The following is a 16558-nucleotide window of genomic DNA, read 5'->3' as shown; positions in this document are numbered from 1 at the left end:
GTATTTGCCTGTAGTAAGCTTCCAGTAATCAGCCACAACAAAAAGAGATTACACCAGGAAATTTTCAACGTGCATACAACTATGTTGTTAATTGTAACACTGTTTTTAGAAGGATGATACAGAGATATGAATTTACATGAGTTAAAATCAAATGAATTCTTCAACGTGGACAATCAATTCCTTAGAAATAGCAAAAATGACTCTTTTTGACCTCTCCAAAAAAATACAGTAAAATTTATTTGTCTCTCCATTGGATGTCAGTATTGTACTGCTAAAATACCACTTGCTAAAAAAAAAAAAAAAAAAAGAACTTGATGCTTTACCAAGAGACTCAAAAATCAAACTGAGTAAATCTACCTGCAATCCAACTAATGATCTCATTGTTTTTGCCTGGTGTAATGCCTGTGTGATGCTTCTTTTTCAGCAGCTACAGAATCCTGTTGGTTCAAAAATGAATGCATTCAAAAAACGACTTGAAAATGTCACCATCACTTTGAATAACCTTCACAACAGCTTAGAGGAGGTCAGTACTCTGTCTAGGTTGGTGCACAAGTGAGGATGATTAATTTTTTAAAAGGATAATAATTCAATTTTAAAAGATACACAGTTACTCACCTTGAGTGCAATAGCCTATTTGTTCATTTTGGAGGTGGTTGGCAGGAAGCTACACAATGATTTCTGAAACTGCAAACGGAGGTATATAGCATATCATAATATATTTATTAAGGGCTAATGCAAACCACATTGAGTTATAGGAAGGAAAATGTATTCCCCAGTGCTTGGAATTTACTGAACATGAAGAACTCAAATGAGGTTGTTTAGTGAGAAGGAGGAGGACTTTCCATACCTACACCCCAAACAAATAAATCACTACTTATATCCTGGGAATGTTTTCAAATAGACTATGTTTAATGATACGAGGAGTATTAATAACTGAGTTTATATTTACATGGCTTTTCTGCTTTACTTTTCAAATGCATGCTTCAGAGTAGGCCTGCAAATACGAAATTTATGTTCAGGACATGATACTAGGGTATCAAGGTCAGTTATCCTTGAATTGTTCCTTTGTGTTTAAGACAACAGCAGAATTGCTCCACTGAATGGGTAGCTTGTGTCCATCCACAAACAGTACGGAATAATTCCCTGCAATAGCATCAGTGCATCTTTGAAAGCATCCCTATTTCATTCCAGAAAAAAAGGGTCAGTGGGCTACATTAAAAAAAAAAAAAAAAAAGAAGGCTTTCTTTTCCAGATTTGTCATCTGTTCCTGCCGTTTTGTTGAAACTCTTTCTTGTTTCTCAGTCAGTATCTTGTTGCTAATTGATCAAATGTGAAGTGACTCACAAACAGGAAGCTATGTAGCCTTTTTTGGAAAAAGTGCTACATAGAAAGAATGAAGCTATGTTTTCAGAAGTTACCATATGATGCATCTGAGATCAGACATATGTAGGAGACGTTTAAACAAAATTGCATTGAAATGAGCAAAGGAACAAAATGTGAAAAAACACCTCATCTTGAGTCAGAAGATCTAAGCATATTACCTGATTAGAAGACAAAAACATATTAAAAATTATAGCCAAATATTCAACAAACATTCATCAAGGTCAGTGATTTAAGAGTACTGAGCAAGAAGAGGAAGAAGCCCTTTACAAAACACAAATACTGGTCCTGATAAAAACTTCACCTCATGAAGAAAGCACAACCAAATCAGAGCAAAAAAAAAACATACAGTGAAGAAAACCAGAAAAAGTATTTATTAACTGACAAGAAAACTAGTTCAGGCAATCATCTCATTTCAAACACTCAAGTTAATTTATATTGGCTGAAACTTAAAATACCAATAGTAAAACAATACACAATGAAAAGAAATTCGAGCTAAAGATTTATCAACACTCTGCAGGAGAGAGAATTGACTTTTTAAGGCTAAAAACAAGGGGAGAACTCATAAAGTGACAGATTAAGAAAAAATTTAAGTATTATCCACAAACATTAAAGACAAATAATACAGTACGAAATATATTTGCCAAAAATATGCAAGATTTATGGAAATCTTGAAGAAAAAATTAAGACACTAACAATAAATAAGAAAATACATAAAAATATCTTTTTTAGTTAACAAATGAAAATTAAATTCACTCTACTTAGCTAACTAGCAAAAGAAGAAAAAATAAACTTAATCCCTAATAATGATAACATAGGATCCTAAAAAAAGAACCAGTGATATTGTAAACAATTGAAGGTTTTTGGAAAGTGGCTTAACAATGCCTATCAAAAGCTATAAAATATTTGTATCCATTGATCAGTTGAATTTCAGTTCAAGGGCTCTATCCTAGTAAAATAATAAAAATATTCAGAAGTAGCAAACACAAAGATAATCCTAAAAGTATTTTCAATGGGAAATATATAACAAAATGAATTTATATATTTACATAAATATATATATATATATAACAATGATTAAATTAAGTAAGCTATGACATACATACTGATAGACTATCTCATAAGACTACAACTGATAAATGAAATCCTTAGCAGCGTGGGAAAAATGTATACTCCACAAGCCAAATGAAAAGAAATAGGAAAACAATATACATACACAACCATGACTATACTAATAAAAGCATTAGTACTGTAACAAAGACAAAAACTTCCTTAAACAAGGATATTTGCATTTGTAGAATTATGTATTATTTTACTTTGTTTTGTTCTGTCTTTATTTTTCCTCCTGTGTTAGTTCTCAGCCTTTCTCAGTTTCCATTTATTTACTTGTAAAATTGTGTTGCAGAATAGCATAACCAAGGCAGGGCTGGCTGCCTATTAGGGCCTTAGCTAGAGCTGTCGAATCTGAATCCCATGAGTGAAGATGCCAAGTTGCAGCTTTAACATCTGTATTTTTTGGGCAAAAAGACAAAAACTTGCCCACTCTTGGAAAACAGCAAAGACCAAGAATTATATATGACACCAAATCAGAGAAAAATTAAATACTACAGAAGACACTCAAAAGCAGAGGTAAAGGCTTTGCTTTCTTCAACCTTGATGTTCATGACAGATGGCATTAAGAACGCCTTCATGCAAGCCTATAAAATTCCTGATGCCTCCACTAAGACACTTCTTCCCATTCACCATAACATCAAGACAAATGTGAGAATAGCATGATTAGAGAATGACTTTGAGTTTGCTCCATTTTTTAGAAAGTAAGTTATTACTTGTGACGCACGTTACAACTGATCATACCTTCGATGTCTTTTAATTCTGTCTTTGAGTAAAGCTCTCACTTTTAGTTCCTGCAAGAACACAGACTAAAATAGCTTGAAAACCTTTGAAAGGCATCTAGAAATAGTGGATAAAATATATCTTTTTAATATGCATTCTAAATTTTTTGACATTAGGGTTTCTTGTCATTGTAAATTCCCACAGGATCTTACGTGACTCCATTCAGTTCTAATTCTGTCAATGCCAATTTTCCCAGCTAGGCTGACTGTATGCTCCATAAAGGTTTGAATCCGCTGTTCTCCATTCTCTTCCTCGATGAAGTGTACTTGGCACTTAGTAGGCACTCAGTACAGATTTTTAAATGAATTAATAAAAATAATAAGTGTTTAAAATTTTTGATAATGTATTTCAAATATTTCATTGTTTATGATTAATGCAACAAAGCTGATCTCATATAAAGAAAATGTATATTTTCCCTGAGAAACTATGGTAGTTTACATTATTATATACTCTCTTATTACTTTCCTGTCAGTTCACAGGGTTAAATCAACACGGTTTAGTGCAGACTAAACATTTAATTTAATCAATACAGGCACATTAATGTAGGTAAATGAGGCTATGAAAAATTGAGTTTGGATTTAAGTGCCTAAAGTAATTAAATTAACGGGATAATTAACAAAATTCCAATCCCACTTGCAATATGTGGACACAGCCTTTAAAGTGTAATTGGGACTTTTTTTTTTCCCTACTCATTGGTAGAATTTTATTCCAAAGAGTAAATAATGTATATAGATAGTCACAAAAATCAAAGAAGTTGAGATTGGAGAAGCTTGGAGTTCATCTAATGTATTTCATTAGTTTATCAATATTTCCATTCTAAAAATAAGGTTGAAGCTTAAAGATATTAAATAATTTAACCCAATTTTTGTTAGTAGATATGCACCTGAATATAGGCTTTTTCTCCAGCACAGCGTTTCTGCTATTGAAACATGCAGACTCCAGCTCTGAGTTCATTTGTTAAAAATATAGATAATGTAGGGGCACCTGGGTGGCTCAATTAAGCGTCCAACTTCAGCTCAGGTCATGATCTCACGGTCGGTGAGTTTGAGCCCCACATTGGGCTCTTAGCTGACAGCCCAGAGCCTTGAGCCTGCTTCCAATTCTGTGTCTTCCTCTCTCTCTCTGCCCCTCCCCCACTTGTTCTTTGCCTCTTTCTCTCAAAAATAATTAAAGACTTAACAAATTTTTAAATATATAGATAATGTTGTCCCTCACAGCTTAGTAAAAATAAAAGACTTCATAGCTTGGAAAGTTAGCTTGCTTAAATAACATGTAAAATGGAAACTGGGTCAACATAATCTGCAGCCACTAATCATAAGTACATCTTTACTCCATAATCCCCCAAATACAATGGTAATAAAATACAATGCATAATGGTAGATTACAGAACATAGAAACTATATACACAGGTCCTCTGTTATCTCCCATCTAAATTCTGTTACAAGTTCACATTACTGGGATTCACCTCATCAAAACAAATAAATGTGGTACTTCTCAGAATTGGAGCATATACACATAAGCTAAATATAATTGCAGAAAGAAACATATTTATCATGTAAGCTGGTTTTTAATTTTATTCTCTACACAAATTTCTCACAAATATTAAAATTTTTAGTAAAAGCAGATTCTCTTTCTGCCTTCCCCTTTATTCTTAACCAATTTTAAGGTGTTTTTTCCTGAAGAAAAGAAGTTTACTAAGTTTGTCCATTTTGTTTTAGTCTCCAATTTATCTCAGCATATCTCAAGATTATATACAATACTGGCATCTTAAAGCTTTGAAAAAAAGTGAATAAATAAATCTGTATTTTACCACTAGATGTCACCAAAGATTTGTTCATCATATCAGTGATTCCACATTTAGTGATCAGCCCTCTATGGCTCCTGTCAGAAAAATGACTTGTTTTATTTCTCACACACTATAGATAAATATATGATGTATATAATATTGTATTATATGTGTATATGTAATAATAATGTATATGTGGGATATATATAATATAACATAATAATATATATGAATATTATTTCCCTCCAGTTTTCATTAGAAAATGAGCGTAAGTTGTCCTCTTTCACCAATGAGATACCAAACTGATGTGAGAAATTACAACTTTATTTCACAATTCAAACTCTTCATATCACTATGAACATTATGATGACCAAGGAGAAAATTGACAACCTTATAATGTGTTATTGCCTTAAATAATTTGAACATATAGTTTTCATTCATTGAATTTATTCCTACTAGAAATAATAATGAAATTACTTGCTTCAAAAGGTTTCATGGTAGAATTCCTTTAAAGAGCAAACTTCAATGCCACATGTATAATTTTATTTTGAAAATCCAATCCAATCATCTCTTTTCTTTGTTTTAGGTTCATAAGGTGAGGTTTACCTGATTGGCAGATTTTAAACCTAAAGACATCAAGAAGGAAAAATTGATAATTTAAATAATAAATAAGTTATCTTAAATACAGGCTTTTTTCTTTATAATGTGTTATCAGAAATCACTTTGGATATTAAATATTTTCCCTGGCTGTGCTTTGGAGCATCTTTTTCTCAAGATATAATGTGAGATAATTGATATTTTGAACATTTTTTTTATCTTTCTTTAACCACTCAGTAATTATAATTTGCTTTCTAGGACCTAGATGATGTTTTTTTGCAGCTTTCCCAGCTTAAAGATAATCTCTACATTTTGGAGAATACATTGAATATAACCAGGATGGAAGGTTTAAGTTCATATTCATCACCAACTCAGTCCTTCCAAGAGGAAAAGAAGTTTTATACTCCAAGACTGCCATATGTAGTATCTAGTCAAAATTATGATATTTCTGGTATGTTGACCATTGGTTATACTGATATATAATTTTGCTGTAGTATGATATTCAGAAAAGGGTGGGTTTGGTATGTATTTAATTCATTGCCTATCTTCCAGCACATTTCCTGGCACATATTAGGTACTCTGTATGTATTTGTTGAAAGAATGAATAAATGTATAATCCTGAGAGTAATCCTGAGAAGAGAGACAATGGATTTTTCCATATCAATCCCTGCTTTTGTAAATAATCTAAACGCCACAGGTAATATTAATGACAGTAACATATTGGCAAGCATTTTAACATGGACAATATTTTATTTCCACAAGTTACCTTTATAAGCAGAGATTATTATCAACAATTCATGAATGTAGAAAATGAGCAGCCTGAGATAAGTTAATTGATAATTGAGTCACTAAATTTCACAAACCTTTCTTTGAAACTTTAGTATAGATATTCCATATTCCTTGCAACCCGTTCTGATGTTCCAGTTCATGTAGGGGTAGGGTTTAGAGGGAATTGTTTATGCTTTAAGGAATGCACTGTTTACTTATGTTTAAGGAAAAGGTATTTACAAGATACAACATTACCAACAGAGAGGACATTTGGATTGCCTTTGGTTGTTCTCACCCTTTATTGGAAATATCACCTCTTAATCCTTTACCTATTCAACAATATTTATTTAACAAGTATGTACGAGGGGACTCAGCACTGAAGATATCAGCTCTCATGAAGATGCATTCTTATTGTGAGAAATTAACATAAATAAGGAAGAAATACCTGCATAACTAAGGTATAATTTTAGATAATATTAAGTCTCATGAAGAAATTAAGAAAGACTGATTAGATAGTAAACCATTGGAGAAGAGTGGCTTAAATTGAGTGATCAGGAAAATCTCTCTGAGCAGAAGGCACTTGGACAGAAGCCTGAGTGAGAAAAAAGGGCATCCACGTGAAAATCTGAAGCAGGGGAATTCCAACAGAGGGAACAGCAGTGCAAAGAACTTAGGGGACAAATGAGCTTAGCATGTTTGAGGAACATAAAAAGCCCTGAAGGCTGAAGCTCAGTGAGTGAAGTGGAAAGTGTGGTACGGCTGTGTGAAAGCTCAGATAATGATGAGAACATGTAGGACCAGGTGGGCCACAGTGAGACTTGTGGGAAGCCAGAGGGTTTTGACAGGGGAGTGAATGACGAGGATATGTGTTTTTGAAGAGGCCTCTGGATCTTGAGTAGAAACTAGATATTAGAAAGCCAAGAATAGGTGAGAGGTCTTTCAGGGAAAGCTTCATGCAATCGGCTAGGTAAGAGGTCTTAATGGCTGAGATGGAGAAAAATGAAAGGTTTCAGGAGAACTCCTGGGGGTAGAGCCAATAGGACTTAACTGTTTGATTGGAGAATAAGAAAAATACTGCAGTCAAGGTGTTTTAGTAACTGGGCATGTACGAATATTACATACAACATGGGAACATCATGGGGGAATCTAAAAATTCGGTCACATTTTAAATTTGAAGTTCTCTTAGGCTTCAAAGCAAAGATAGCACATAAGCAGTTAAGTTGGGAACTCTACAAGCAGGTAAGGGCTGAGGGTATAAATTTGGGACATCAACATGTATGTAATAACCAAAGGCACACAGAGGATCACAGGGGGAGAGAGCTATGATAGGAAAGAGTATAAGGCCTAGGACTTCAGTTTTGGGAAGCTCCAACCTTTAGAGGTCTGATAGCAGAGGTATAGCCAAAAAACAAAACTGAAGGGTCATTGAAATAGGAGGGGGGACAAGACAGTACATCTTAGAGGACAATGTTAGCTTTCAATTACTGAGATGTATTCTTTGCCAGGCACCAGTCTAAACTCTGTTCAGGTACCAGTTCATTTCATCTTCACAACAACCACATGACCTAGGTATGCATAGGTACTTTAAAATTTTCTCCTTATAGAAAGGAGAATGAGAAAAATTAAGAACATAGAGTATCTCAATAAAGAGGGAATTATGTCAAATGTGTTGAGAGGCTGAGGTTGAAGAAGATAAGGACAAAAGTGATCCTTGAATTTGATAAGCTGAAGGTCACCGGTGATCTTGGAAAAAAGTTTCAGAAGAATACGAAGGGTGGGAAACCAACAGAAGTGGGTTATATAAAGAATGGGGAAACCTGGTGAGAAGCCTTGCAATTAAAGAAAAAGAGAAAACAGTAAATAGAGGTAGACACTGTATTAAGAAATTTTTTTAGAGGGGAGAGACCAAAAAGTATTTTAATTCTGCTGGAGATACATATGGAGAGAAATTAATATGTGGGAAAGATGGTAAGTAATTGCTGTAGTGAAACTTTGAAAAATCAGGATGGGATCCAAACGGCAAGTAGAGAAGAACTTACATCTGATGGGAGCTGAGATATTGGGCACTTTTACAATTGTCAATGCAAACAGGATGTGGCTACAGAAGCAGGGAAGGCTGATAGTTTGGCTGGTGCATACATAAGGAAGTCAAATCTATTTCTACTTTATGAAGTAGGATACAAATTCATCTGAACCTGAGGGAGAAGAGAGACTGTGGAAGGATTAATAAAAGAAAAGGTAAAGACAGTAAATCTAATACAGGGTAGAGGGAAGGGTGAGCAGTATCGTGAGCCCATTTAAGATTGGGGCTGTGTGTATAATGCAAGACTGATCAGCACTGAGGTGTTCACCAGCAATTTTCCTTTGTCCTGCTGCGGGTGTAGAGTGGCTGGAAAGTTGGATTATCCCAGGTGAGTAAGCAGATAAGGTTGGGTTTTCTCGGCGAAGTTTGATGAGGCTCCACCCCTGGAAGTTGGTACAGTGGTTAGTCCAATGCATAATATTCAGAAGTGTGTCTTTGCTGGACTAACGTGAGACTCTTGTTTGTCTTCACTACCTGCCTCTGAGAAGATTTCCACTTAAGTGTGATGTTTACAGAGCCGTGACTTTCACAAAGTCCAGTGCTAGAGTGGTCTTGCATTTAAAAAGTTTAGGATCTCAGGGATCCTGGGTAGCTCAGCCAGTTGAGCGTCTGACTTCGGCTCATGTCATGATCTCACAGTTTGTGGGTTCAAGTCCCGTGTTGGGTTCTGTGCTGACAGCTCAGAGCCTGGAGCCTGCTTCACATTCTGTCTCCCTCTCTCGGCCCCTCCCCTACTCTCTCTCTCTCTCTCTCTCAAATAAGAAAAACATTAAAAAAATTAAAAGTTTGGGATCTCACTTTTAACTGATAAGATTTATATGGGTTCAGTGAAGTGAATGACAGCAAGTTGCCTTTTCCTACTCTTCAGGATTTCCAAAATTCCTGGGGATCTTTCATTTTTTCAGTCAAATGGGCTCTTTTAATTCATGCATCTGATACTTTATATTTAGCCAAAATTTCTCTTAGAGTTCTCAAGTGGTTAGCTCTTTCTTGGGTTCTGGGGCTATTTGGAGTCATTCTTTTATATTTATCATTATCACCATGGCTGTTTTCACAAAGAGCCCATTGAAACTACATTTCAGGATATTATACCAGAAATCTCACCCTGGACACTTTCTACAACATCGTACCTCCAAAAACCTCTTGCTGCCAAATGTATCATTAGACAGTAGTCTTTGTGCCAAAGACAATGTCTTATTCAACCTGGTATCCACATCACATAGTCCTGCGCCTAGCACAAAGTGGGCACTCAATAAATGTGTCTTTGAATGAACAAAGAAGTGAATGATTCTGCTGAGGAGTCTAAGTCACATAAACAAACACTGAGTCAGGAGGGGAGAAGGAAATGAAACATCAACCTGTGAGAATAGGTAGGACTTTCATTGTGTTTACAACTGAGAAGAGCATGGATTTAACGTTCTGTTCCAGGTAACCATAATCCAGATGATTAGAGGTTAGAGGGATGAGTTAGAGAACGACATTTCGTTTGCCTAGATGTACTACACCAAGTATGTGACTATTCATTTTCTCATATCTCTTAGACCAAAGTCACTGACTGCTTTGTTCTCTTTGAAAAAAACTGTTCCAGAACCAGCAACACAAGTCCCCAAGGATGTAGTAGATTCTGAAATGTTGGAAAAGAAACCCAAGATAATTACTTCTTTCATAAAGAATCTTACAGGTAAGTTTCACAATTTGATATAAAGCTAAGTGCCCACACATATCCTCTGGAAAATATACAATAAGAAGTTGTCTGTCTCCATACCACCGGCCTTATTTCTAGCAGTATATATCCTATCAATTTTAAATGTCAGATTTAAATTATATGTACATATACTTTTTATTTTTGCTAAACCATTCAATATATTTTTATATATTTAACTAAATACATTTATCTAAAATAACTCTGGGGCTAGGGATGACTGAAAAGTACAATTTCTACTTTTTATCCCACAGTTCTACTATATATAGTTTATCCTATAAACATATGATTTAAGTCATATAAACTTAAATGATTCACATTCAAGTTTTAGAGGCATCAAACCAAGCCACGCTAATGCTGTGAGTGAAACTTGTGCAATTATAAAAACGTTTTTTTCCAATTATAAAAATTTTTGATGAATCCTCTATTACCTGGATATTCATGAATAACATGTTAATAGTAATTCATAACTTGTGAAATGATAAAGCCTTCAAAAGTTGGGAAAATGGTGATTAAAGAACTTAAGAAAATGACCATGAGTTGCCTGCCTTTGAAATGGCTATAAGTTATTATTTTCAGCTCTCCACTTGGACTAAAATAAACATGGTATATTGCACTTAGGTTTGCCAGTAAACATGGAAAACCAGTGTGTTTATGCCTTAATTTGTATCATCTGTAACTTAATCGTGGCAACAAGGAAGAAAGGGAACTACACAGAAACATAAAGAGTTAGCACTAAGGTGATCTTCAGAGGATCAAGAACAATGTGAACTTAACAAAGAAACATTGCCCCTCCCACTCTTCCCCTACACTTGCCCCCTGAAAGAAATTAATCAGTTAATTCCACAGCCTTTACTGAGAACTCACCCTGGGCCAGACACTGACTATACATCAATGAACACAACAGATGTGATTCCTGTGCCAGAGGAACTAAAAGCTTAGCAGCAAAGAAAGAACAATAAATAGGTACTTAGTGCTAGGAGAAAGCTAGAGAGGGCATCTTGCTTGAGACAGAATGGTCAATATGTAACAATTAAATATATTAAATATATTTGTCTGGTTTTCCTAAGTTTAGCCTTATTCCTATTTCCAAATTCTCATTCCAGATCCAAATATGCTGATATGGAAGCAGAAAGGCCAAAAAATAACTAGAATATTTCATTCATTCAACATATATTTTGTGTGTGCTATGTCTCAGGTCTGTACTAGGAATACAGATGTAAAATGCAATTATTACAGTGTCATTAGTTAAGAAAATAACATGGCCACAAATACAAACACACACACACACACACACACACACACACAGAAATTGGGGGCAGGGGGTCATAACTCAGACTGATAAGACTTCATTTAAGAGGTAACAATCAGAGGTGAGGGGCACCTGGGTGACTCAGTCAGTTAAGCAGCTGGCTCTCGATATTGGCTCAGGTCATGATCTTATGGTTTGTGAGATAGAGCCCCACATCAGGCTCTGCACTGACAGAGCAGAGCCTGCTTGAGATTCTCTCTCTCTCTCCCCCTCTATCTCTGCTCCTCCCCTGCTCTCTTCAAAATAAATAAATAAACTTAAAAAGAAACAGGGAACCTTGGACGTGAAATTTGAAAAGGAAAGTGTTAGTCAAGAAAAGGGTAAGGACAGACTGGGGAAAAATGAGGAAAAAGAAAGCTAGTGGGAATGGGGGCGGCAGGAAAGAAGGAAAGAAAGAAAAGGAAAGAAAGGAAGGAAGGGCATATATTTATTAAAAAGCATAACACATATGAGAAACTGCAAGTTGTTTGATTTGACTGGTGACACAGTGTAGTAAGTGGCAACAAATGAGTTTGGGGATGTTGCCAAGCACCAAATATTGGAAGGCCTTATATATCAGCCTAAGTTTTACCTTACTGTAAATAGGAAGCTATTTAAAGTCTTTGAGTGATAAGAATATGAACAAATTTTCATGTTTTGACAGATCATTCTTTAAGTCAAAGGGAACTAGTTTGTGGAGAAGGAAATCTGGAAGCAGGAAGAACAATTAGAGAAGTGTGTCCATAGGTTAGGTAAAAGAGCCATATAAACTAAGGCAATGGCAAAGGACTAGAGACCCAAGGGACACTAGGGAGTGGTGAGTAAGGAAGAAACCTAAGATGATCCCAGAGTTGATGGCTTATGTGATTGTATTAATGCTAGTGTCATTAATTAGGAGAGGACATGAGAAGGAGAAAGAGCTTAGGGAAATGGGAACAAGAAACAACCAATATTTTTGAGTGTGTTCTATGTGCCAGAAACTTTTCTTTTGCCACAATTTAATCTTTATCTGCGGCTGAAACCCAAATAGATACCTCCAGCCAGGTGTTCTTTCCTGAGTTCCAGATCTGTATATTTTAATCCCTCCTAGATATTTTTATTTGTATATTTTTATGGCATCACAAAAATTAAGAATTCCAAAGTGGAACCTAGATAATGAAATTACGTCTAAGAGGAAAATATGTGAATGTTATTATTGTTCATTTTGTTATTTTTTTCACTGAAACTACAGAAAAGAAGAAAAGGTAGGTGTGGTGTGGATACAGATAAGTTGCAGAAGTGGCAAAATGATGAAGGAACACTTGCTTATGGATATGGTAATTTTCAATGAAAGCAAGATCATTTGCTGAAACCAGTAGGGGTAAATTGGCAAGTTAAAAGACCTGAGGGGAAAACGGTGAAGGTTTGAAATAGCTATGGAGAGCACGAAAGCTGAAGTGATATAAATAAAATGCTGAATAGGCATCACTGACAGTCCCTAAGATGAAGCTCTTGACTTTTTAGTGGCATCAATCCATGTGGCTGTTTGATTTTTGCCAGTATAACTTACCGATCCAGGTGCAGATAAAGAACACAGGTGGTCGCGTTGTTCCAGGATTGGACTTTTGCTACATGGGTGATGCAGGAAAGCAGAAGCAAGAGTTTTGTGAATATAGACCATAGATTTTTAAGTTAGAGTTCAGAGGCCCAAGCTTATCACCAAAAATAATGTTTCAGAAGGAACCTTTTGGGTTGAGATGAAAAAATGAAACAGTTATGGAACTAAATACAAATAAAATGTAGTGGAAAATGTACTGGAATGACAGGAGACTAGCCGCGGGGGGGGGGGGGGAGGGAGAGGGTTGGCAGGGATACCAGAGTAGAATATTTTAGAAGTGGAGTGTGGATGATAAAAAACGAAACAGAACAAAACAGCAACAACAACAAAATTTGCTTGGATATGATGACCAAAGAGGAAGAGAAGAGGTAAATGGCTTTGACAACACCAAGGAAATCTACTAATTTGCCAGATGGTCCACCCAGTATTTGGAAGGACTTTAAAGGCCACTAATCCAACTTCCTTAAACAGACTTAAGGTGTAACCTTCAATAAATTTGGCCAGGTAGCTGTCATCCTAAGGATAAAATCTATTCGATTTTATAGAACCTCCTCTAGGAATTTAATGAGTGTAAAATGAGTCAGTGATACTTTCTGTTTTTCGTTTAATGACTTTTTTGTGTTTGAATTTTTTTACTTTTTTTTTCTTTCTTTATCTTTTTTTTTTCTTCCTTTTCAGAAAATGGTTGACAGGATTTGGAAAGAAGGAATTTAAGATTCTCTCTCAGTCAAATCACTTGAGCGAAACTCCTAGAGGGAGGAGTAATCGGGGTTGTAACTAAAGTTCTCTTAGAGTTGACATTTAAATTGCTTTTCATTGAAGATGCAGGAAACCAATCTCAATTTTCCTGGCCCAGCTACTGCTGCCAGCTCTGTTATCTTAAACTCCCAGGTTTGGCAGTTTATCAAACAGCTGAATCTTAGTTTTTTAACCCTCATATGAATGTAGCCCTGGACTTAATATGGAACCAAACATAATTGCAAATATCAATATCTAGGCTTATGAGTTTTAAATATGTTAGAAGATTACACCGTTATCAGCTTCTAGTGGGAGGAAATTCAAGGCTACTGACTTTCCCAGCCTCTTTTCCCTTCTTTCTCTCTAAAAACAAATCAAGATCAAGGAAAAGCATTTCACTTCCCATCATCCCCAAGGAAGAAGGGTGTTGCTTATTGCCAGCTCCAATGGACCCTCAGAGCTACAACAATCTAAACCTGAGTGAAAGAGGTTAAAAGATAAGATGCAGAGGCTCCACACACAAACCTGGAGCTTCTCCTCTTGCTCTGTTAGGACTAACTGCCCTTCACTCATGGGCAGGGAGAAATCATTGAATCTGAGTTGAATTACTAGTTGGATGACATGATTGCTTTTATTTACCACGCTTGGTTCCTTAAGCCATCCTGAAGTTCGGTTGGCCTATCCTTTCCTTTCACACTTTTGGGAAGCTTAGAAGCCAGGTGATCTGATTTTGGGACCCTGGGTTGGTGTTTGAAATAATGCTTTTGTGAAATGAGGATTTATAAATAAATAAATAAATAAATAAATACCTGCTAACACAAAACAAAGCCAAAAACTGTAGAAAGAGTGTCAACTGGATAGTATACATGGCTAGATTTAAAATCTCTAAAAGTTATATGGCATTCAATTATTATATTGCTGTTATATTACTCTTGTTACTATAGTAATTTCTCTTTTCCTGCCATAGAGAATATTACATTGTAAAATCTGTACTCCCATTTAACCCATGACCACCAAGATAATCGCAATCTTTACTTTGTCACTGTTATTCTTGAGCACTCCATCAGTCAGTGTTCCTAGGCATTTAATTTTCTTTACCATGTTAAGTTAAAAAAAAGTGTATAAATTGTTGCTTCTGCTGAATCCTTTCATTATCAGAACATACTCCTTCGACATTTTAAAATGAAAAAAAAAAAAACTCATTTCTTTTACTTCAAACCAGCTAAGTAGAAGAAGATGGACATATTACAGGCATTTTGCAGATTTCCTAAGCCAAGCACAAGTAAATTTAAAAAGGTTATGCATTGGTCTTTCTCTACAATTTAGCTTGATAGAAGGGCCTTTACACTATGTCACATAATCTGCAATGCAAGAAGACTGACATCAACAGTTTCGAAAGCTATGTTGAATGACCGGGTGTTCAGCACTCAGCTACAAATACCAGTAACCTGGGAGAAGTTATTGAATAGCTAAGGCAATGCACCTTGTGTCTGACAAAGATAAAATGAAGATCCAAGGGGAATACTCATGTCAGGAATATTTTTCCTCAGTATGGTGGTCATGTGTTCTTCACCACATACACTCCTGTCAAACCAAACTACCTGCAGTTTCCAAACATGCTACACTTTTCTATAACTCAACGCCTTTGACCACAGCTCACACCTTCCAAAAATTACTTCCACCCACTTCTCTGCTTGGTGAACTTCTCTTATTTCTTATAATTCAATTAAAACAACCCCCAGGTGGAATATTCCCTCACCTTTCTCTATGCTTCAATGGCACATTGTCCATACCTACATTACAATATAGGTTTCACTGCTTATTGAAACTGCTTACTTGTTGGTTTTGCCTCCTTGAAATCAGGGACTATGGCTTCTTCATCCTGGTATACTCAGCATCACATACAGTGCCTGGCACTTTAGAAACACAGAAAACAATGTTTGACTGTGTTTTAATAAAGGCAGTATTTATAGCAGTGAGACGGAGAAGATAATAAGAATTCTGACAAAGGAATGTTATTTAGTGGTGTTATAAGTGAAGAAACAACATTTGACTATATGTAAAGTAAAATAAATTTTACAGATGACATCCAACTTGGCATAAGAAATGTCAGTATGTTCAGAATTGATAACAAAAAGAGTAGGCATTTTTTAAATGTAAAATTAAGAAATGTTAGACAAAGAGGAGGTAAGAAGTGAATGTAAGCAAGGTAAGTCAAGTACTTAGAATGAAAAGACCATTACAATTAGTCAGATGGATGTTTCTGGTAACATTTTAGGGGAGAAATAAGATCCAATAGATGTATCAAAGACTGTAGTATACATGACCTAGAATGTTCCATTAAAATGCTTAAATTAATAAATGAAGCAAATAGCAAACAATTAAAACACTGATTTAAGGTTAACTACAAAAACACCATGAGGACACAGATAACAGAAGGATAATTACTAACATGAATAATTGGATAATTCAGACTAGAATGGAGAGGATACACTGTTAAAAGAAAGGAAAGGAAAAATTGGTTTATTTAAGAGATATACAGCACAGGTGAAGTGGAAGGTAATGATGACCTAGGTGTGTGTGAGAACCAGGAAAACAAAACAAAATAAAAACTGCAACGAGAACACAGTGGTGTTCAGAAGGATAGTAAGTGGGTTGATATTCAAAATCTGAGTTGAAATAAGCGAAGCCTTTCATTTTCATAGATCTTCAAGTCTTTTTCT

This window comes from Lynx rufus, unplaced genomic scaffold, assembly GCF_022079265.1.
Source record: "Lynx rufus isolate CCGP_SWC_20201006 ecotype Redwood Valley unplaced genomic scaffold, mLynRuf1.p SCAF_3, whole genome shotgun sequence".
Taxonomy (NCBI): Eukaryota; Metazoa; Chordata; class Mammalia; order Carnivora; family Felidae; genus Lynx; species Lynx rufus.
Note: the sequence above shows the minus strand (reverse complement) of the source record.